At 40.3% G+C, this 21639-nt stretch overlaps 1 protein-coding gene across 2 annotated transcripts in view; it reads left to right on the top strand.

The window, feature by feature from the left end:
* The window catches only part of Fbxo15 (F-box protein 15), a 315106-nt gene that overhangs the window by 178274 nt on the left and 115193 nt on the right, over nt 1-21639 (top strand). For both annotated transcript variants that reach the window (XR_005496060.2, XR_005496061.2), the window contains exon 12: nt 17717-17805. The gene's annotated coding sequence lies outside the window, so the exon portion shown is untranslated. The remainder of the gene's footprint in view (nt 1-17716; nt 17806-21639) is intronic.

Genomic DNA, 21639 nt, shown 5'->3' on the forward strand with positions numbered 1-21639 from the left:
GGGCAGCCTTGTCTAGTCCCTGATTTTGTGGGATTGCTTCAAGTTTCTCTCCATTTAGTTTAATGTTAGCAACTGGTTTGCTGTATATGGCTTTTACTATGTTCAGGTATGGGCCTTGAATTCCTATTGTTTCCAGGACTTTTATCATGAAGGGGTGTTGAATTTTGTCAAATGCTTTCTCAGCGTCTAATGAAATGATCATGTGGTTTTGTTCTTTCAGTTTGTTTATATAATGGATCACGTTGATGGTTTTCCGTATATTAAACCATCCCTGCATGCCTGGGATGAAGCCTACTTGGTCATGGTGGATGATTGTTTTGATGTGCTCTTGGATTCGGTTTGCCGGACTTTTGTTGATTATCTTTGCGTCGATATTCATAAGGGAAATTGGTCTGAAGTTCTCTTTCTTTGTTGTGTCTTTGTGTGGTTTAGGTATAAGAGTAATTGTGGCTTCGTAGAAGGTATTCGGTAGTGATCCATCTGTTTTAATTTTGTGGAATAGTTTGGATAATATTGGTATGAGGTCTTCTATGAAGGTTTGATAGAATTCTGCACTAAACCCGTCTGGACCTGGGCTCTTTTTGGTTGGGAGACCTTTAATGACTGCTTCTATTTCCTTAGGAGTTATGGGGTTGTTTAACTGGTTTATCTGTTCCTGATTTAACTTCGGTACCTGGTATCTGTCTAGGAAATTGTCCATTTCCTGAAGATTTTCAAGTTTTGTTGAATATAGGTTTTTATAGTAAGATCTGATGATTTTTTGAATTTCCTCTGAATCTGTTGTTATGTCTCCCTTTTCATTTCTGATTTTGTTAATTTGGACGCACTCTCTGTGTCCTCTCGTTAGTCTGGCTAAGGGTTTATCTATCTTGTTGATTTTCTCAAAGAACCAACTTTTGGTTCTGTTGATTCTTTCTATGGTCCTTTTTGTTTCTACTTGGTTGATTTCAGCTCTGAGTTTGATTATTTCCTGCCTTCTTCTACTCCTGGGTGTATTTGCTTCTTTTTGTTCTAGAGCTTTTAGGTGTGCTGTCAAGCTGCTGACATATGCTCTTTCCTGTTTCTTTCTGCAGGCACTCAGCGCTATGAGTTTTCCTCTTAGCACAGCTTTCATTGTGTCCCATAAGTTTGGGTATGTTGTACCTTCATTTTCATTAAATTCTAAAAAGTTTTTAATTTTTTTCTTTATTTCTTCCTTGACCAGGTTATCATTGAGTAGAGAATTGTTCAATTTCCAAGTATATGTGGGCATTCTTCCCTTATTGTTATTGAAGACCAGTTTTAGGCCGCGGTGGTCCGATAGCACGCATGGGATTATTTCTATCTTTCTGTACCTGTTGAGGCCCGTTTTTTGACCAATTATATGGTCAATTTTGGAGAAAGTACCATGAGTAGCTGAGAAGAAGGTATATCCTTTTGCTTTAGGATAGAATGTTCTATAAATATCCGTTAAGTCCATTTGGCTCAGGACTTCTCTTAGTCTGTCTATATCTCTGTTTAATTTCTGTTTTCATGATCTGTTCATTGATGAGAGTGGGGTGTTGAAATCTCCTACTATTATTGTGTGAGGTGCAATGTGTGTTTTGAGCTTTAGTAATGTTTCTTTTACATATGTAGGTGCCCTTGTATTTGGGGCATAGATATTTAGGATTGAGAGTTCATCTTGGTGGATTTTTCCTTTGATGAATATGAAGTGTCCTTCCTTATCTTTTTTGATGACCTTTAGTTGAAAATTGATTTTATTTGATATTAGAATGGCTACTCCAGCTTGCTTCTTCTGACCATTTGCTTGGAAAATTGTTTTCCAGCCTTTCACTCTGAGGTAATGTCTGTCTTTGTCTCTGAGGTGTGTTTCCTGTAGGCAGCAGAATGCAGGGTCCTCGTTGCGTATCCAGTTTGTTAATCTATGTCTTTTTATTGGGGAGTTGAGGCCATTGATGTTGAGAGATATTAAGGAATAGTAATTATTGCTTCCCGTTATATTCATATTTGGATGTGAGGTTATATTTGTGTGCTTTCATTCTCTTTGTTTTGTTGCCAAGACGAGTAATTTCTTGCTTCTTCTAGGGTATAGCTTGCCTCCTTATGTTGGGCTTTCCCATTTATTATCCTTTGTAGTGCTGGATTTGTAGAAAGATATTGTGTAAATTTGGTTTTGTCATGGAATATCTTGGTTTCTCCATCTATGTTAATTGAGAGTTTTGCAGGATACAGTAACCTGGGCTGGCATTTGTGTTCTCTTAGGGTCTGTATGACATCAGTCCAGGATCTTCTGGCCTTCATAGTTTCTGGCGAGAAGTCTGGTGTGATTCTGATAGGTCTGCCTTTATATGTTACTTGACCCTTTTCCCTTACTGCTTTTAATATTCTTTCTTTATTTTGTGCGTTTGGTGTTTTGACTATTGTGTGACGGGAGGTGTTTCTTTTCTGGTCCAATCTATTTGGAATTCTGTAGGCTTCTTGTATGCCTATGGGTATCTCTTTTTTTAGGTTAGGGAAGTTTTCTTCTATGATTTTGTTGAAGATATTTACTGGTCCTTTGAGCTGGGAGTCTTCACTCTCTTCTATACCTATTATCCTTAGGTTTGATCTTCTCATTGAGTCCTGGATTTCCTGTATGTTTTGGACCAGTAGCTTTTTCCGCTTTACATTATCTTTGACAGTTGAGTCAATGATTTCTATGGAATCTTCTGCTCCCGAAATTCTCTCTTCCATCTCTTGAATTCTGTTGGTGAAGCTTGTATCTACAGCTCCTTGTCTTTTCTTTTGATTTTCTATGTCCAGGGTTGTTTCCATGTGTTCTTTCTTGATTGCTTCTATTTCCATTTTTAATTCCTTCAACTGTTTGATTGTGTTTTCCTGGAATTCTTTCAGGGATTTTTGCGATTCCTCTCTGTAGGCTTCTACTTGTTTATTAATGTTTTCCTGTGTTTCCCTAAGTGTGTTCATGTCTTTCTTGAAGTCCTCCAGCATCATGATCAAATATGATTTTGAAACTAGATCTTGCTTTTCTGGTGTGTTTGGATATTCCATGTTTGTTTTGGTGGGAGAATTGGGCTCCGATGATGCCATGTAGTCTTGGTTTCTGTTGCTTGGGTTCCTGCGCTTGCCTCTCGCCATCAGATTATCTCTAGTGTTACTTTGTTCTGCTATTTCTGACAGTGGCTAGACTGTCCTATAAGCCTGTGTGTCAGGAGTGCTGTAGACCTGTTTTCCTCTCTTTCAGTCAGTTATGGGGACAGAGTGTTCTGCTTTCGGGCGTGTAGTTTTTCCTCTCTACAGGTCTTCAGCTGTTCCTGTGGGCCTGTGTCTTGAGTTCACCAGGCAGCTTTCTTGCAGCAGAAAAGTTGGTCTTACCTGTGGTCCCGAGGCTCAAGTTCGCTCGTGGGGTGTTGCCCACGGGCTCTCTGCAGTGGCAGCAACCAGGAAGACCTGTGCCGCCCCTTCCGGGAGCTTCAGTGCACCAGGGTTCCAGGTGGCCTTTGGTGTTTTCCTCTGGCGTCTGAGATGTGTGCACAGAGAGCAGTCTCTTCTGGTTTCCCAGGCTTGTCTGCCTCTCTGAAGGTTTAGCTCTCCCTCCCACGGGATTTGGGTGAAGAGAACTGTTTATCCGGTCTGTTTCCTTCAGGTTCTGGCGGTGTCTCAGGCAGGGGTCCTTCCGCTCCTGGGCCCTCCCCCACGGGAGCCCAGAGGCCTTATACAGTTTCCTCTTGGGCCAGGGATGTGGGCAGGGGTGGGCAGTGTTGGTGGTCTCTTCCGCTCTGCAGCCTCAGGAGTGCCCACCTGACCAGGCGGTGAGGTCTCTTTCCCACGGGGTCTGGGAGCAGAGAGCTGCTGCGGGCCGGGATCCGCAGGTGTGGTACTTCCGGTAAACACAGGACGTGCCCAGTCCTAGAGGAATTCTGCCTCTGTGTGTCCCGATTTCACCAGGCAGCTTTCTTGCAGCAGACAAGTTGGTCTTACCTGTGGTCCCGAGGCTCAAGTTTGCTCGCGGGGTGCTGCCCACGGGCTCTCTGCGGCGGCAGCAACCAGGAAGCTCTTTTATTTTCTTTGGTGCAGTGGTTGGCTCAATTTCTTTATCTGTTACTTTATTATAAGAATTCTTAATGCAGTCTGGGCAAGGTCTTCCTCACACCAATAATGCCAAGCAATTATTTTTCTTTTTTTTTTTTATTTTTTTTATTTTTTTATTTTATTTTTTTTATTATCTTGAGTATTTCTTATATACATTTCAAGTGTTATTCCCTTTCCCGGTTTCCGGACAGACATCACCCTCCCCCCTCCCCATCCTTGTGGGTGTTCCCCTCCCAAACCTCCCCCCATTGCCACCCTCCCCGCATAGTCTAGTTCACTGGGGGTTCAGTCTTAGCAGGACCCAGGGCTTCCCCTTCCACTGGTGCTCTTACTAGGATATTCATTGCTACCTATGGGGACAGAGTCCAGGGTCAGTCCATGTATAGTCTTTAGGTAGTGGCTTAGTCCCTGGAAGCTCTGGTTGCTTGACATTGTTGTACTTTTGGGGTCTCGAGCACCTTCACGCTCTTCCAGTTCTTTCTCTGATTCCTTCAACGGGGGACCTATTCTCAGTTCAGTGGTTTGCTGCTGGCATTCGCCTCTGTATTTGCTGTATTCTGGCTGTGTCTCTCAGGAGCGATCTACATCCGGCTCCTGTTGGTCTGCACTTCTTTGCTTCATCCATCTTGTCTAATTGGGTGGCTGTATATGTATGGGCCACCTGTGGGGCAGGCTCTGAATGGGTGTTCCTTCAGTCTCTGTTTTAATCTTTGCCTCTCCCTTCCCTGCCAAGGGTATTCTTTTTCCTCATTTAAAGAAGGAGTGAAGCATTCACATTTTGATCATCCGTCTTGAGTTTCCTTTGTTCTAGGGATCTAGGGTAATTCAAGCATTTGGGCTAATAGCCACTTATCAATGAGTGCATACCATGTATGTCTTTCTGTGAGTGGGTTAGCTCACTCAGGATGATATTTTCCAGTTCCAACCATTTGCCTACGAATTTCATAAACTCGTTGTTTTTGATAGCTGAGTAATATTCCATTGTGTAGATGTACCACATTTTCTGTATCCATTCCTCTGTTGAAGGGCATCTGGGTTCTTTCCAGTTTCTGGCTATTTTAAATAAGGCTGCGATGAACATAGTGGAGCACGTGTCTCTTTTATATGTTGAGGCATCTTTTGGGTATATGCCCAAGAGAGGTATGGCTGGATCCTCAGGCAGTTCAATGTCCAATTTTCTGAGGAACCTCCAGACTGATTTCCAGAATGGTTTTACCAGTCTGCAATCCCACCAACAATGGAGGAGTGTTCCTCTTTCTCCACATCCTCGCCAGCATCTGCTGTCACCTGAGTTTTTGATCTTAGCCATTCTCACTGGTGTGAGGTGAAATCTCAGGGTTGTTTTGATTTGCATTTCCCTTATGACTAAAGATGTTGAACATTTCTTTAGGTGTTTCTCAGCCATTCGGCATTCCTCAGCTGTGAATTCTTTGTTCAGCTCTGAACCCCATTTTTTAATAGGGTTATTTGTTTCCCTGCGGTCTAACTTCTTGAGTTCTTTGTATATTTTGGATATAAGGCCTCTATCTGTTATAGGATTGGTAAAGATCTTTTCCCAATCTGTTGGTTGTCGTTTTGTCCTAACCACAGTGTCCTTTGCCTTACAGAAGCTTTGCAGTTTTATGAGTACCCATTTGTCGATTCTTGATCTTAGAGCATAAGCCATTGGTGTTTTGTTCAGGAAATTTTTTCCAGTGCCCATGTGTTCCAGATGCTTCCCTAGTTTTTCTTCTATTAGTTTGAGTGTGTCTGGTTTGATGTGGAGGTCCTTGATCCACTTGGACTTAAGCTTTGTACAGGGTGATAAGCATGGATCGATCTGCATTCTTCTACATGTGGACCTCCAGTTGAACCAGCACCATTTGCTGAAAATGCTATCTTTTTTCCATTGGATGGTTTTGGCTCCTTTGTCAAAAATCAAGTGACCATAGGTGTGTGGGTTCGTTTCTGGGTCTTCAATTCTATTCCATTGGTCTATCTGTCTGTCCCTGTACCAATACCATGCAGTTTTTATCACTATTGCTCTGTAATACTGCTTGAGTTCAGGGATAGTGATTCCCCCTGAAGTCCTCTTATTGTTGAGGATAGCTTTAGCTATCCTGGGTTTTTTGTTATTCCAGATGAATTTGCAAATTGTTCTGTCTAACTCTTTGAAGAATTGGATTGGTATTTTGATGGGGATTGCATTGAATCTGTAGATTGCTTTTGGTAAAATGGCCATTTTTACTATATTAATCCTGCCAATCCATGAGCATGGGAGATCTTTCCATCTTCTGAGGTCTTCTTCAATTTCTTTCCTCAGTGTCTTGAAGTTCTTATTGTACAGATCTTTTACTTTCTTGGTTAAAGTCACACCGAGGTACTTTATATTATTTGGGTCTATTATGAAGGGTGTCGTTTCCCTAATTTCTTTCTCGGCTTGTTTCTCTTTTGTATAGAGGAAGGCAACTGATTTATTTGAGTTAATTTTATACCCAGCCACTTTGCTGAAGTTGTTTATCAGCTTTAGTAGTTCTCTGGTGGAACTTTTGGGATCACTTAAATATACTATCATGTCGTCTGCAAATAGTGATATTTTGACCTCTTCTTTTCCGATCTGTATCCCCTTGATCTCCTTTTGTTGTCTGATTGCTCTGGCTAGAACTTCAAGAACTATATTGAATAAGTAGGGAGAGAGTGGGCAGCCTTGTCTAGTCCCTGATTTTAGTGGGATTGCTTCAAGTTTCTCTCCATTTAGTTTAATGTTAGCAACTGGTTTGCTGTATATGGCTTTTACTATGTTTAGGTATGGGCCTTGAATACCTATTCTTTCCAGGACTTTTATCATGAAGGGGTATTGAATTTTGTCAAATGCTTTCTCAGCATCTAATGAAATGATCATGTGGTTCTGTTCTTTCAGTTTGTTTATATGATGGATCACGTTGATGGTTTTCCTTATATTAAACCATCCCTGCATGCCTGGGATGAAGCCTACTTGATCATGGTGGATGATTGTTTTGATGTGCTCTTGAATTCGGTTTGCCAGAATTTTATTGAGTATTTTTGCGTCGATATTCATAAGGGAAATTGGTCTGAAGTTCTCTTTCTCTGTTGGGTCTTTGTGTGGTTTAGGTATAAGAGTAATTGTGGCTTCATAGAAGGAATTCGGTAGGGCTCCATCTGTTTCAATTTTGTGGAATAGTTTGGATAATATTGGTATAAGGTCTTCTATGAAGGTTTGATAGAATTCTGCACTAAATCCGTCTGGACCTGGGCTCTTTTTGGTTGGGAGACCTTTAATGACTGCTTCTATTTCCTTAGGAGTTATGGGGTTGTTTAACTGGTTTATCTGTTCCTGATTTAACTTCGATACCTGGTATGTGTCTAGGAAATTGTCCATTTCCTGAAGATTTTCAAGTTTTGTTGAATATAGGTTTTTATAGTAAGATCTGATGATTTTTTGAATTTCCTCTGAATCTGTTCTTATGTCTCCCTTTTCATTTCTGATTTTGTTAATTTGGACGCACTCTCTGTGTCCTCTCGTTAGTCTGGCTAAGGGTTTATCTATCTTGTTGATTTTCTCAAAGAACCAACTTTTGGTTCTGTTGATTCTTTCTATGGTCCTTTTTGTTTCTACTTGGTTGATTTCAGCTCTGAGTTTGATTATTTCCTGCCTTCTACTCCTCCTGGGTGTATTTGCTTCTTTTTGTTCTAGAGCTTTTAGGTGTGCTGTCAAGCTGCTGACATATGCTCTTTCCTGTTTCTTTCTGCAGGCACACAGCGCTATGAGTTTTCCTCTTAGCACAGCTTTCATTGTGTCCCATAAGTTTGGGTATGTTGTACCTTCATTTTCATTAAATTCTAAAAAGTTTTTAATTTCTTTCTTTATTTCTTCCATGACCAGGTTATCATTGAGTAGAGCATTGTTCAATTTCCACGTATATGTGGGCATTCTTCCCTTATTGTTATTGAAGACCAGTTTTAGGCCGTGGTGGTCCGATAGCACGCATGGGATTATTTCTATCTTTCTGTACCTGTTGAGGCCCGTTTTTTGACCAATTATATGGTCAATTTTGGAGAAAGTACCATGAGGAGCTGAGAAGAAGGTATATCCTTTTGCTTTAGGATAGAATGTTCTATGAATATCCGTTAAGTCCATTTGGTTCATGCCTTCTCTTAGTCTGTCTACATCTCTGTTTAATTTCTGTTTCCATGATCTGTCCATTGATGAGAGTGCGGTGTTGAAATCTCCCACTATTATTGTGTGAGGTGCAATGTGTGTTTTGAGCTTTAGTAAGGTTTCTTTTACATATGTAGGTGCCCTTGTATTTGGGGCATAGATATTTAGGATTGAGAGTTCATCTTGGTGGATTTTTCCTTTGATGAATATGAAGTGTCCTTCCTTATCTTTTTTGATGACCTTTAGTTGAAAATTGATTTTATTTGATATTAGAATGGCTACTCCAGCTTGCTTCTTCTGACCATTTGCTTGGAAAATTGTTTTCCAGCCTTTCACTCTGAGGTAATGTCTGTCTTTGTCTCTGAGGTGTGTTTCCTGTAGGCAGCAGAATGCAGGGTCCTCGTTGCGTATCCAGTTTGTTAATCTATGTCTTTTTATTGGGGAGTTGAGGCCATTGATATTGAGAGATATTAAGGAATAGTGATTATTGCTTCCCGTTATATTCATATTTGGAAGTGAGGTTATGTTTGTGTGCTTTCATTCTCTTTGTTTTGTTGCCAAGATGATTAGTTTCTTGCTTCTAGGGTATAGCTTGCCTCCTTATGTTGGGCTTTACCCTTTATTATCCTTTGTAGTGCTGGACTTGTAGAAAGATATTGTGTAAATTTGGTTTTGTCATGGAATATCTTGGTTTCTCCATCTATGTTAATTGGGAGTTTTGCAGGATACAGTAACCTGGGCTGGCATTTGTGTTCTCTTAGGGTCTGTATGACATCAGTCCAGGACCTTCTGGCCTTCATAGTTTCTGGCGAAAAGTCTGGTGTGATTCTGATAGGTCTGCCTTTATATGTTACTTGACCTTTTTCCCTTACTGCTTTTAATATTCTTTCTTTATATTGTGCATTTGGTGTTTTGACAATTATGTGACGGGAGGTGTTTCTTTTCTGGTCCAATCTATTTGGAGTTCTGTAGGCTTCTTGTATGCCTATGGGTATCTCTATTTTTAGGTTAGGGAAGTTTTCTTCTATGATTTTGTTGAAGATATTTACTGGTCCTTTGAGCTGGGAGTCTTCACTCTCTTCTATACCTATTATCCTTAGGTTTGATCTTCTCATTGAGTCCTGGATTTCCTGTATGTTTTGGACCAGTAGCTTTTTCCGCTTTACATTATCTTTGACAGTTGAGTCAATGATTTCTATGGAATCTTCTGCTCCCGAAATTCTCTCTTCCATCTCTTGAATTCTGTTGGTGAAGCTTGTATCTACAGCTCCTTGTCTTTTCTTTTGATTTTCTATGTCCAGGGTTGTTTCCATGTGTTCTTTCTTGATTGCTTCTATTTCCATTTTTAATTCCTTCAACTGTTTGATTGTGTTTTCCTGGAATTCTTTCAGGGATTTTTGCGATTCCTCTCTGTAGGCTTCTACTTGTTTATTAATGTTTTCCTGTGTTTCCCTAAGTGTGTTCATGTCTTTCTTGAAGTCCTCCAGCATCATGATCAAATATGATTTTGAAACTAGATCTTGCTTTTCTGGTGTGTTTGGATATTCCATGTTTGTTTTGGTGGGAGAATTGGGCTCCGATGATGCCATGTAGTCTTGGTTTCTGTTGCTTGGGTTCCTGCGCTTGCCTCTCGCCATCAGATTATCTCTAGTGTTACTTTGTTCTGCTATTTCTGACAGTGGCTAGACTGTCCTATAAGCCTGTGTGTCAGGAGTGCTGTAGACCTGTTTTCCTCTCTTTCAGTCAGTTATGGGGACAGAGTGTTCTGCTTTCGGGCGTGTAGTTTTTCCTCTCTACAGGTCTTCAGCTGTTCCTGTGGGCCTGTGTCTTGAGTTCACCAGGCAGCTTTCTTGCAGCAGAAAAGTTGGTCTTACCTGTGGTCCCGAGGCTCAAGTTCGCTCGTGGGGTGTTGCCCACGGGCTCTCTGCAGTGGCAGCAACCAGGAAGACCTGTGCCGCCCCTTCCGGGAGCTTCAGTGCACCAGGGTTCCAGGTGGCCTTTGGTGTTTTCCTCTGGCGTCTGAGATGTGTGCACAGAGAGCAGTCTCTTCTGGTTTCCCAGGCTTGTCTGCCTCTCTGAAGGTTTAGCTCTCCCTCCCACGGGATTTGGGTACAGAGAACTGTTTATCCGGTCTGTTTCCTTCAGGTTCTGGCGGTGTCTCAGGCAGGGGTCCTTCCGCTCCTGGGCCCTCCCCCACGGGAGCCCAGAGGCCTTATACAGTTTCCTCTTGGGCCAGGGATGTGGGCAGGGGTGGGCAGTGTTGGTGGTCTCTTCCGCTCTGCAGCCTCAGGAGTGCCCACCTGACCAGGCGGTGAGGTCTCTTTCCCACGGGGTCTGGGAGCAGAGAGCTGCTGCGGGCCGGGATCCGCAGGTGTGGTACTTCCGGTAAACACAGGACGTGCCCGGTCCTAGAGGAATTCTGCCTCTGTGTGTCCCGATTTCACCAGACAGCTTTCTTGCAGCAGACAAGTTGGTCTTACCTGTGGTCCCGAGGCTCAAGTTTGCTCGCGGGGTGCTGCCCACGGGCTCTCTGCGGCGGCAGCAACCAGGAAGCTCTTTTATTTTCTTTGGTGCAGTGGTTGGCTCAATTTCTTTATCTGTTACTTTATTATAAGAATTCTTAATGCAGTCTGGGCAAGGTCTTCCTCACACCAATAATGCCAAGCAATTATTTTTCTGTAAACTGTAATTTATCTTTTCCTTCCTTTACATTATCTTTTAAGGAACAACTGGTGTGACTATAAATACAGTTATATAATCAAAATATTTTTTATGCTTTGTACATTTTTGTGATCTAAGAAATTCTTACCTAACCTAAAGATATAAGTATTATTCATTGACATTTTCTCTTGCAAGGATTATAGATTTATATTTTATATTGATAATTATCTATGATCTATTTTGAATTAATATCTAAAAGGAGCATGAAGTAAAGCTCAAATTTTATTTCTTCTTATGTGAACATCTACCTATTCTGGCTCTAGCTTTAAAAGCTAGTTTCTCCATAGAAGAATCCTGAATTTGTTTTATTTCTTCTTTTTGCTAAGTTCATAGTTATGGCTAATGCTTAATCTTGCAATTAGCTATCATGAACCATCTAACATTTTCATCCTTTCAAAAATATTGTCTATTTTGGCTACTTCCATATATATATATATATATATATATATATATATATATATATATATACACACACACACATATGAAACACACACACACATGTATCGTGAGTAAGCTTGTCAATTTCTGTTTTTTAATGTTTTATTTATTCTTTGTGAATTTCACATCCTGCACCTCAATCCCATTCATCTTCCCTTCCTCTTATACCCATACTCCACTCTTACAACCTCCTCCCAACAGAGAAAAAAAAAGTCTTATTGTGAAAGTCATAGTGTGTCACAGTACATACCCCTTTGTCCACACTTCTTTGCTTGATTGCCTGCTTTGCTCGTTTGTCTTAAAGAGTCAGAGCTTAAAAGCTATTTTGTTTTGGGGGAGAATTGGTGTCTGCATCTGGAAATTATCTCAGGTTAGTTTGGTTCTATGCCCTACCTTGGGTGCCCATTGAAGTTCTGTCTGGTTCTTCCGCCCAGCTCCATGCTCCCAGAAATAAGACTTAGACTCAAAATATATTTACAAATACCTTAGCCATATAGCTAGGCTATTCGCTGAGTAGATTATAAATTAAATTGACCCACTTATTCTAATCTAAATTCTGCCATGTGGCAGGTACCAGACATCCATCTCCTTATATCTTCCTGGGCAAATCTCCCTGTGTCCCACTCTATCCCAGAATTCCTCTGCATCCCAGATATCCTACTTTATATTCTACCCTTTCATATAGGTCACATTTTTTTTAATTGACAGGTGATGTATCCATATGATACACAAGATAGTCTCTCTACAAAGACACACTGATTTAGTAAATTGGTAGTTATCTTCAAAGTTCCTAGTTTTCAGTACCGATGTAGTTTTCCTTTGTTGATTGGGCCTTAAAGTTGCAACCAAAGTAAGCTGGGCACTACTGCACTCTTGGTTATGAGGACTTGCTAGTCACTGTTGTGATTCACAGTCACCATAGCTACGTGGAACTTTTAGTTTCTTCACTCAATTGGATGCCTGTCTAGAGCATCTTCTGGCACCATGAAAGCTAGTGCACAGAGAGCTTTCAGATCAAATCCTTTTCGTGGCGTTCTAGTGTCTGAAATACATGATGTCTATAGCTATAGTTATTTGCTTTTTACCTCTGGTGTGGGAGTGGGATATCAAGGACAGTACTCATAGCCTGTGATGGTCTGGGGCTCTCTTGATCAACCTTAGCTGGCAACTTAAAAGAGGGCTTCTCATATGGAGTTTTGGGCTTAGATGACCTGTGGGACTTGGTGAAGCATTGTCAGCTTAGGAAAATTCCACCAGGCATTTTGACAGTGTTTTTCACCGGCCTTGAATTTACCATGTAAGCTACATTGGCTGGCTAGTAAATCCAATGAATCTGTCTCCACCTCCCCAGAACTGAGATTACAAGCATGTGGCACTTTGCTTAACATTTTTGTTTGTTTTGTTTTTCTTCATAGATGCTGATGATTAAACCCAGGTTCTCATGTTTGCATAATTACTGATTAGCTTATGTCTTTTTTGTTTCTATCATATATCTACAACTCCTTCACCTCTAATGGACAAGATGATTGACAAGCAAAGTACCAGCTTTTCCATTCTTTGGCTACTGGTTAATGCTGTAGATTTCTACCAACATTGATTCTTGTACTAGGTTCTTCCATGATGAAAGATTCCAGACTTACGTTCAGAGATACTGTTGACACCCTGACTCAAATCCTATCATCATTGCTCTCTGTTTTATTCATGCTTCCATATCGCCTAATTCAATTTGTAGTATCAAGAGTGGTTATTTGTTTGTTTATTTCCATGACTTTTACCTTTTTCTATTTTGCCCCTTTCTTTTTTCTCCTTTCTTCTTTTTCTCCTTTCTTCTTTTTGGTCTTTCTCTCTCTCTTTCTTTCTTTCTTTCTTTCTTTCTTTCTCTCTCTCTCTCTCTCTCTCTCTCTCTCTCTCTCTCTTTCTTTCTTTCTTTTTCTCTCTCTTCCCTTTTCCTTCCTTCCTTTCTTTCTTTCTTTCTTTCTTTCTTTCTTTCTTTCTTCTTTCATTCCTTCCATCCTCCCTTCTTTCCTTTTTTGGATATAAATTCTGTACCCCAGGCTGGCCTCTATTTTGCAAGGACTGACTTTGAACTGTAGCTCAACTGTGTTGGAATTCTAGGCATGCATTTGCTATGCATGATTTATGTGGTGCTAAAGCTCAAATTAATCTAGCCAGCACTTTTTTTCACCACTGGGCATGACTGTTCTTCCCATGTTCCTCTCTGTATTACTGGTATGGCTTCTTCCTCATTCCTGCACAACCTTGTCCTAAAATCATATTCTGGCGATCCACCCTTACCGTAGTGTTTATAATGGATGCTACCTCTACAATGTCCAATCTTTTATTCCATTCTTCCTTCATCCCCAGCAGTTATCAGATCTGATACACTCTGTAATTTGCCTATTAAATTTGTTGATTGTTACTTATTACACTAGACTATAGGTTCCACATTTGCCTATATGTGACACTGAGGACAATGCTTTGAACTTTGTAACCTCTCAGTAATGTTTATTGAATTGATAATTTCCCTCTTGTAGTCAGATTCTAGGCAAGAAAAAGAAGTAGATAAAAAAAGAAGCTGAAGTAAGAAAGAAGAAGAAGAAGAGCTGCAGGTGTTGGGGTTGTGTGGAGGAGTGTCAGAAGAGGAATAAGAAGAAAAGAGAAGTCTCCATCATATGCAAATTGGAAGCAAAGTTGAGAATTTTTCACAAACTTGCTGGCTAAAGCAAACCATCTGAAAGTATCTTACACAGATTATCTTCTCACATTAAACAAAATGGAGCTTTTGTCAGTAAGAACATTGGAGAACATAAATATCAAGCAGCTGCCCAGGGGCATTTAGACAAGTGTTGGTGTTTATGATGATTATTTTTGATTACCCTCTTGATTGGATTGAGAAACCTCCGGGATTAGTAAGCTTCATCTTTAGGCTTATCTATGATGATGACATTTTCACAGACAGTTAAAACAGGGGGTCTCTGACCTCACAAATGATTAATCCATCCCTAGAACAAAAGTCCGAATAGACTATTGAGACGTGGTGGAAGTGTGGAAGGTAGGGCCTAGTTTTAGGAAATGACTTACCTGGTACATATCTCTGGGAGCTGAATCAAGAATGGGTCCATTCCAGTCTGCTTCCAGTCTGTCTAGCTAGCCATGGCCTCCCTACAATAGTTGACTGAAACTTTTAAAATGAGTCAAGATTAATTCTTCCTTCTTTTAGTTATTCCTGTTGGGCATTTTGTCACAGCGATGTAAAATATGCTCAACACAATTCTTGTGAAATATGACAGATCACCCTTTATACAAGCATTATTGTTTCCTTTTTATAATATAGAAGCTGAAACTGAATAGGATATGATGTCCAAGGATATAGTGCTGGTAAGTTGTAGAATGAAGATTAACTCTGCTATCTCTAGCTCTATCCTATTGTTGCCAAAGATCGCACAAATTTACAGTGTCTCCAGTTTCTCTCAATCAGTGGACATCTGTTTTATTAGTACTATTTCCATTAAAATATGATATCAGATTGCTTGGGTGGCCTTTACCTACTCTTATCACCTTGAATTCAATATTTCAATAGCCGCAGCAAGATATAATCACATGAAAACATGTCCAATAAATTACTTAATCAAATCAATGTTGTCAGAACCCACACTAAACCCAGGGCTTGTCTGAAGGAGTGACCTTGTTCCTGAAGAATGGGTCCACAGAGGAAAATAGGGAGGGATATTTATATAGGAAGAAAACTGTCTCTGTATTGCCAGAAATGATGCCCTTGATCAGGGCAAAGTCTAAAAATCCATATTAGACAAGATTAATTGTAATTTTCATGCATCCAGACACAAATGGAGATAAGTGCTGGTTAGTAAGGTAGGTGACTGTGAGTTGTAGCTACTTCAACTCATCAATAAATAGAAAATCATTCATTTGCTAAAGTCAGGGATGCAGAGACCCCCATGGACAGGGGTCATCTTTATGTGTTGTCATTCTTCTTCCAGGATACTTCATGAATCACATGTGAATAGCCTTGGTATGCTAGTGCACCAAGGGTAAATACACTAAGCTTTGGAATCTACCATAGTAGAATTACCTTTTGGAAGTTAGATTTCTTTGAAAATAAATTTGGTTTTATTTCATTTTATAGGCAATCTTAATGCTGCAGCCACAGTTGGGTGGCAACATGGCTGTGTGACCCATAAGACAACATTGTTTTTTTTTTTTAATTAACTTGAGTATTTCTTATATACATTTCGAGTGTTATTCCCTTTCCCGGTTTCTGGGCAAACATCCCCCTCCCCCCTCCCCTTCCTTATGGGTGTTCCCCTCCCAACCCTCCCCCCATTGCCGCCCTCCCCCCAACAGTCTAGTTCACTGGGGGACAACATTGTTTTGATCTGGTTGTATTTCTTTTTTTTTTTATTTAGAGAATACTTTATTAGTTATTGTAATCAAACCCACGTAGATAAGACCTTACATATTTAATACAGTGCGTTACCTCTGTACAAATGGAAAAAACTTAAGTTCAACATTTCTAGACCAATATGGCTGTTAATTTCTGTACAGTGCCAACTCAACACAGTAAACGGGGATACTTTTTTCCAAAGTTGACAGCACAGCTAAAGTTTCCAAAAATTCAAATTATATATCTGTATATATATATTTATATTTATATAAAAAGACCAATAATAGCAGTGTGTTATGCATCAGCAGCAGCAACAGCTTTTCCAGGTTCTGCAGTCATCTGAACAAAACTGTAGAGACATCCAGCACACTCCATTAAAAAAAAAGTAAAAAAACAAAACCCGAGAAAACAGCACAGTTCTGTTACTCTTGTGGTACCTGGCACCATTTTTTTTTTAAATTAGCTTCTCAATCATCATCTGGAAAGAAAACATTCTGAGCAACATCATTAAAAACAGCTCTGATAAAGCACGGTCACTACTACGTATCATAAAGCAGGTACAAGCTATTTTATATCCACAGAGGTATGATACAGTACTGTCCTACATCTATAATACTAGAGGATACAATTTAAAAGGCATTATTTGAGACTTGATTCTACTTTTCCAGCAGAGGGCCCAAAGGATGGTGTGACACAGCTTTGTAAAGAAACATACTCTAGACAGGATTTCCTTTCACTAGTGGCACAGTTCTAAGGATTCATTCTCTCCATGAATGTCAGCTAAAACCGTTATTAAAAAAATGAAATATCCCTAAAACAAAACCGTATAACCACCGGATTCACATGAAGATGACCTAGTGGAGACAAGCTAGACTTCACCTTACCAACAAGCTATCAAATCTGTTATGTTTAAACAGTGAGACCTCCAAGGAAGGAGATGCCAAGTAGTGCATCAAAGCTTCGGACCACAATCAAACACAGCATCATTTTCAACAGAAGCAGAAGCTCATCTGAATATGCTCAAGGATGTTGACATCAACATTTAATCATCTGCTCACTCATCCAGGAAGAAGGGGAGATCAGTTACTACTGTACTTTATTGTGTTCAACCAAATCAGATCCGGTTGTATTTCTAAAAGCAAAACAGATTCCTCTTCCTGGAAATATGACCTATGCATCTCTTCATTTTCTAGCCCATAGGGGACATGGGCTATGCAAGGTTCTGGTCAAGGTCAGCAATAGTGCTTAGAGACAAGGCTGTTCAGGAGCTAAGGTAGATAAATTAATAGGAGTGTAGGGTCAGTGGGTTGAATTGGGTAGGAGAGGAAGAGGGGAGGAAGGAGAGAGAAAGAGAGGGGGAGGGAGGGAGAGAGAAAAAGAGAGAAGGGAAGGGAGGGAGAGAGAGAGGAAGAGAAAGGAACTCTTCAAGTTCTAATGCTCTATTTTGAGTATACTTTGCTCTCAGAGAAGCCAGACAGAAGTTGTGGAGTTTTGTGCTCCTGGCTCTGACACTACCCACTGATCTAACTTGCTCTGGGCTCACTCTTCAGTCACAGTAGCACCTTCCCTGCCATCCCTGGCCATTGATTGTATTAGTGTTCTTGAATTGGCTGAGCTTCCTTTACTATTCAAAAAAATTCATCGTACTCAAAGTCTGATACTGAGAAAAATGAGAACTTGTTTTCAATGGGCATGACTGCATCTTCCTGACTGGGAGAATGTCAGAGGGCAGCTGCTGGAAAGGTTCCCTCCCCAACTTTGCCAACTCATTAGAGACTATTAGAAGACTAATCTCCAGTTCTTGTCAGGATAGTGAGATCATGTGACTAGTTCCAGCAAATGAGAATCAATGGAGGTATTTAGGGAACTTTTGGCCTTGGAGTGAGTGTGACTTTTAAAGTACTTTTGATTTCTTTTTCTAGAACAATTCCAAGACTACATGTTGGGAAAAATCCATCCTGAAACCATAAGTAGCAACGAGGAGGAATTTCCTGGGGTTCCTACATACAGTGTAAGAAATTTCATTTCTCTTAAATTTCTGAGATTTGAGTTCTTTGTTTTGTTTGTTTTTTTGCTTTTGTTATCAGTGAAGAACTTATCTTCTGAGTAATTTAGTAGCCATTCATAAGTATTTTCCCAAGTGAAATGTATGCTCAGTGAATTCTCCTACTGTTTCTCTGAGAATGCATTCAGCCAAGTTCAAATCAAATTTATTTCTTAATAGCAGAGTATCAAAAGAAGGCAGAAAGTCATCCCAGACCTGGAGCAAACAAATTGTTGTTTGTAGATGACAAGAAGAAGAGACTTAGAGAAATAGGATTAGCCAGAAGTTCTTGTCTGGATAAGGAATAGGATTCAACCTTAGAGACTCAAATGCCTGGGGCTGAATTGGGGATATAGGATGAATAGAGAGCACACAGGTTTGTGAGTGCAGGACTTATGGAGCACATAGGAGAGTCAAAGCACACATCTCAGCAAATACACAAAAGCATACACAATGTCACTCCTCACGGGATGCTAAACTTGTCATTTTCCAACGTCCATTAGGTACTCACTAGACTGGGTTATAGGCATAAAAAAATGACAGGGAAAAATGAAGGGTGGGATTATCACATGGTTCATCTGTCTCTAAGATGGTGCAATCTACTATGTAAAGGACTAGACTAAGAGATACCCTTCTGTGATCTGTGCAGGACAACAGCAAACAGAATGACAGCTAGGGAGGCCTTCTCCAGGTATCTGCACATCCCTCTAATCTTGTAGATGGGAGACCATGTTCTTTGTAACTATTGGAAGGTTCAGACACTCCTGTGGTCCTCTTAGATTGGCATGTCTTTCTGATTTCTGAATTCTTCAAATTTGTGATCTATCCTTCTCAATTTATGGGACATGATAAGCCAGTACAGGTTTTGGTAAAACAAGGAAGGCTGGCACCTGGAATTTCTTGTTTAGTGGCTTTTTAAAATCACTTTTAAGAACATATATATAATTTCTCTCCTGATTCTGGTCTTTTAAATTCAGAATTTCATTCAAAATCTAGAATTTGTGGTTCATCAGTCCTACACAGGGAATTTTAAGGCTAAATACAGATTATTTTTCATGCTTTGAATTACACTTGCTGATTGTGAAATAGACAGCAGGGGTTGGCATGATCATGAATGTTAAATGGTGCACAAAATAACTACTCTGTTGCTGAACTACAGGGCTCGATAGTGATTACTTTGGCTAAACCTCAGAAAGTATGAATGGATTTCCAATAAAGCCACAATAGCATAATTTATACATGATGACAATTAAAGTAACAAGAGAATCTTAAGGAGTAAATATTTTATCTAGTGAATTAACCGTGCAAGACTCATTCATGAATGCTAATTAGGACACTAGGTTAAATCCCTGTGTGCTATAAAGTCAGCTTATGTTCAATAATCAAGTAGATAAAGACTAATGATGCAGGATTTGTATTTTGATTAACTGTCATCTCTTCTTCCCCAAGCGTGAGATCACTTACAATGACCAAGCGAGCATCTCTGCTCTCCTTTCTCCTCCTCTGGGAAAAATATTCCTCCAAGGATGCTGTCAGAGTTACACTAGGTTTATCCCACTTCCGTGGAGTCAGGATAGGGAGGTGGTGTGGGCACCATGAGTCTGGAAACATTAGGTAAAAGCTTCATCACTTACATGAGGTCCAGGAAGGCCAAGTACGCCAGGTGAAAAAGGTCCTTTCAGAGAGGTTCACACCCGGAAACCACAAGCCTTGTGAAGATTTTACTTTGTTAAAGGCAAAGAGATTTTGCACATGAAATTAGGCTCAATGTATGGAGGTGTGGGAACTAAGCCAGTGGCCCAATGTAATGACAGGACTTCTCTGGAGTGGAAAGGAAAGCTGGAATTCAGAATGAGGTGACCTATAGCTGGGGTCGAATATGGAGAAAGTGCCATGAGCTACAGAATTCATTAGCTCTGGAGGCTGGGAAAGCAAAGGGTATGGTTTCTCCTCTAGAGCTGAGGGAAGGCTATAGTCTTTTACTTACATCAAGTGAAACCTACAGCAGCATAGGGTAATAATTTGCCATGTAAGTCACGGTGTCTGTGATACTTTGTTATAGAAGCTGTAGGAAACTAATACACCAGAGGCCAGTTCTACATTTGTCATTTCGGTGTCTCTAGTTCTTGACACATGGATGCTTGTTGGAATGCATCAGGAAATTACTTGTTATTTGGATACATGCCAACTATAATCACATTGGCACATACCATTTATCAGTAGCTGAGGTTCAATATATGATCCTGAAAAAAATCTAAAAATATCTGTTTAAAAAAATCTTGGGGTTGGGGATTTAGCTCAGTGGTAGAGTGCTTGCCTAACAAGCGCAAGGCCCTGGGTTCGGTCCCCAGCTCCGAAAAAAAGAAAAAAGAAAAAAAAATCTTACTTGCCTTTACTGTAAGTTTACAGGGAGAGGTGACACTTTAGTCTGTGAAGTAAGCATGCCAGGTCAGGTATTCTAGCCTGCATACATTGGAGATGTTTATCCCCTTGTTCTGTGTCCAGATTTTGGTTTCTTTATAAGATTACTACCCATGTATATTCCATTTCTTTGCTTACTTTCTCTACCTTCCTACTGGAAGGCAAACTTTGTGAAAGCAAATAACTTGCTTAGGTTTTGGGCACAATTACTGTGTTAGTTGCTTTTCTCTTTGCTGTGACAAAACACAGACAAAAGCATTTTCAAGATGAGACACAGGTTTGGGCTCACGGTCTAAGGAGAAGCATCCCATAATTTTTTGATAAAGTATAACAACAGGCAAAGGAAACAGTTTGTTATATAATGTTCATGGTCAGGAAACACACACACACACACACACACACACACACAGACACACAGAAGGAGGGAGGGAGGGAGGGGTAGAGGGAGGGAATGAGAGTCAGAGACAGACAGATACAGAGAGACAGAGATACACAGAGAGAAAGACAGATGGACAGATAGAGACTGCCGTGGTGATAGGGAGACAAAGAGAAAGAGAGAGAGAGAGAGAGAGAGAGAGAGAGAGAGAGAGAGAGAGAGAGAGAGAGAGAGAGTAGTACCAATCTGGCTCTTTACTTTTTTCATTTTTATTTAATATGGGACCCAAGCCTATGGGATACTGCTGTCTAAATTAAGGGTGGGTCTTCCTTTCTTGATGAGATCTCTCTGGAAATACCCACATGGAAGGCCCAGAAGTGTGTCTTCTAAGTGACTAAATACAGTCAAATCAACAATGAAGATTAAATATCATGATTACATATCACATTTCTGCCAGACAGGTGTTTAGAGGATCTATGGAATTAGGATTCTGTCTTGATCTAAAACCTTCTGCATGTCAGTGACTTTCACCTGAAGACCTGTGCCTTACTGAAAGCACAGTGTGGGAGTCATGGATGGACAGTCCTTGATTCATAAAAGTTTGTTTTTTTTAGCTTGTCTTTTAAGTAGTTTACACAGATTTTCCTCAGGGAAAGAAATCTAGAGTAGAGAAGTAAGCCTCAAAGATTCTCCCTTCCCCAAACCCTAGACATAAATACAGGGGCCCAAGGCATCAGAGTTTCCAAATTTACTCTTTGCTTACCGTGATAATAGTACCTGAAGCAGCTTCTGCCTCAGGGTTGTTACCTAACAGTACAGAACTACAAAGACTGGATCCAAACATTACTTTAGGATATCTTTCAAAGAAGTCTAAAGATCCTGACTGGTTTCTGTCAACTCCCCTGAGAACCTGAGAAAGATGTACTGAGGTGGCAGGATAAGGATTTGAAGTGAGTTCTGACTAACACACACCATGCTTCTTCCAGGGCATCCAAATTGGTTCT

The sequence above is a fragment of the Rattus norvegicus genome, chromosome 18, assembly GCF_036323735.1.
Source record: "Rattus norvegicus strain BN/NHsdMcwi chromosome 18, GRCr8, whole genome shotgun sequence".
NCBI classification, from domain to species: Eukaryota; Metazoa; Chordata; class Mammalia; order Rodentia; family Muridae; genus Rattus; species Rattus norvegicus.